The following is a 2,889-nucleotide window of genomic DNA, read 5'->3' as shown; positions in this document are numbered from 1 at the left end:
TCAACGATGTTCCGAGAGCGACATCGTCTTATGCTCAGACACAGGAAGATGAAGTCATTGCGCTGCGTAGAGAGTCTGAGCAGCTGCGTAGAGAGTCCGCTCAACTGCGTAATGAGATGGACTCGACGCGATCTGCGTTCACAACTCGTATGGGTGGACTCGAGGGCTTCTTGGACGTTATAGCAGCCACAAATCCGGAATAGAAGTCCTTGTTGAGGAACATGCGACGATAAAATCCCATTCCAGGCGAGTCATCATCCGACACACATCCCGAGGCGGATGTAGAGAGGAAGAGTGATGAATTCTACCGGGCGATGAACGACTCTTAGTTCTTTTTTCGGTTGTTGAATTATAAATTCAAAACTTATTTATATCTAAAATATTTTGGTATTGATTTTTTTTTTTAAAATTAAATTTTATTAATAAATTAAATAATTTTAGTTAATTTTTTAATTATATTTTTAAATTTTGTAAAATAAAAAAGTGAATTAAATTCGTAGCTAATGTTACGAGGAAATGACGAGCCAAGATAAACAAGTGTTTTACGAGGAAATACTTTCGTGGTACTTACGTGTACTTTACGACGAAACACTTTCGAGGTATTTACGTGTAGTTTACGAGGAACACCTTTTGAGGTATTTACGAGGAAATGTAGCGACTTTCTTACGTGGAATATTTACGTGGTCTTTACAACGAAATGTTGTACTTCGTTTTTATGACGTAATCTTTTCCTCGCTTAGTTACGACGAATTGGCGAGGAATATGCGTTACGACGAACAAGTCACGACGAAACGTATTTCTTCGCTAATTCCTCGTAAAGGCTCTTTTACGTTGAACTCGTGAGGAATACTGCCGTCGTTAAACTTATATTTTCTTGTAGTGAAGTTATTTCAAGAGCTGTGATTTTAAAATTTTTATTAAATCTTGAATGTTGTAAATTTAGTACTGTAGAAATAAATGGGGCTGTAGACAGCACCTACAGCCACTACCAGTCATACCCATTAATTACAAATATTTGAATTGATTAGATTTAATTAGTGGAGAGGAATTGAAAAGTGTATAGAAAAATAAATAATAAATTAAACTGTAAAGATTTATTATATTCTTAATAAGTGTAAAATCTTTAGAAAATCTTATTTTCGGAACAGAGCTAGTATTTTCTTAAGGTATATGTACTATGTAGGTGTTAAAACTTGGAATATATAATCAAACGATGAATCGTAAAAGAATGTGCATATCTCATCCTTTCATTATACTATTATCTTAATGTTCCTACTTGCCATTAAAATTTGCAGGAAAAATAAATGAAAAACATCGTGATAGTGCAAAATCTTGTGATAATAAAAACTTGTGAAAGAGCAAAATCTTCGGTTATTCAGTAGACTGTAGCAGTACGCTTTACATATGACCAATCAAAACCATCGGATATATTATTTCGAAGACGATTCCAAAGAACTTGCTTAATGCGGTCTATTGGTCTAATTGCTTTAACAAAAAAATATTTAGCTTGATTGATCAAATAAGTAAAAAGAAATACATGCAATAATAAACAAAAAGATTCTTTTTATTTTTATCTCAAAAGAGTTCTTTCATCATTGCATAAATCAGTTGATAATCAGGAAAAGCTGAACTAATCTCGGGAATCGCTTCCTTTACAATTATTCTCTGAGCGTAATCCTAAATTATTATTTTTGTGCATTGCTGATAAAATACACAACTGTTTAAATATTCAGAATTTTGATAATTTTTATCTTGATATAACATTTTGTTTTAAACTACAGAATATACTTGACTGTAAATATGTTCTATGTGTACTGTTATATATTGGTCCTTTGATTTTGTTTATTTCCTGAATATTACTAGTAATAAATATTTAAATAACTTAAAATCCATCTCAAAAGTTAATAACAAAACAGATATGGCTGAAATTTTTATGTAGTTATAATTTCGAGTTTTGTAAAATATGTGATTCAAACATGTATGTAATCTTTTGATATGAACTTTTTATGAAAGTGGAGCATAAATATTTAATAAACTGAATTAAAGACAACTTCAAAATCCAAAGAAGAGTATATACTTCTTAAAGAGTATTCTGGAATAACTTAATACGTACCAACCGTAAAGGTTACACCATAATACTTTGAGATAGAAGTGCACCGCCATTTGTAGGAAACGAAGCAATGTATATACTTATATAATGGATAGTATAGCTTTTTATGATTACAACTAATTAAGTAAAATTTAAAACTTTCTGCGGCGAATGAGCTGCAGTTTGCACTTTACGCCTAATTGTGAAGAAGCGATTCCTTTTCATATCACAATGATTTCATATTTCTCCTTTTCTCCTTTCGCGTGACCACTTAATCGATTATCGTTCATATTTGTTTATTGATGTCGAGAGTTTTCAAGACTCTTAAAACAAATTTGTAGTATAAAAGATTGTCGAACCAGTTCTGAGGGATATATCTAAGTGCAATCAATGATTTAAATGAGTTTTAAACTACTAATAATACTAGAAAACAATTACAGAATGATATTTTCTTGACTAAGGGAAAAGAGAACTCATGGGCATAGGGATTAGACTTTGGATGATCAAGTATCAAACTAAGGATGACAAATGATCAATCAAACTATCGATCTTAAGCCTAGACACAATTCTAAGCAAGCTCTATGTCTAGATGAATGCTCATTTGCTAACATATCTCAAACATCAAATGTCTTTGGTTGAATAATGTGAAAGCAATCATTACTAACAAGTCTATTAGCTATCTTAGCACATTTAAAAACAAATGTCTTTGGCAAAGTATACTAAAAGCCTAGGAGAGTTGTCTCAGGCATTTCATCAAACACCTTTTGGGTGGAAAATGCCTATTGATCAACTTTTGAGTG

Source organism: Brassica oleracea, chromosome C1 (assembly GCF_000695525.1).
Source record: "Brassica oleracea var. oleracea cultivar TO1000 chromosome C1, BOL, whole genome shotgun sequence".
Lineage (NCBI taxonomy): Eukaryota > Viridiplantae > Streptophyta > Magnoliopsida > Brassicales > Brassicaceae > Brassica > Brassica oleracea.
The sequence above is the reverse complement of the archived record's forward strand: the minus strand, read 5'-3'. Positions refer to the sequence as shown.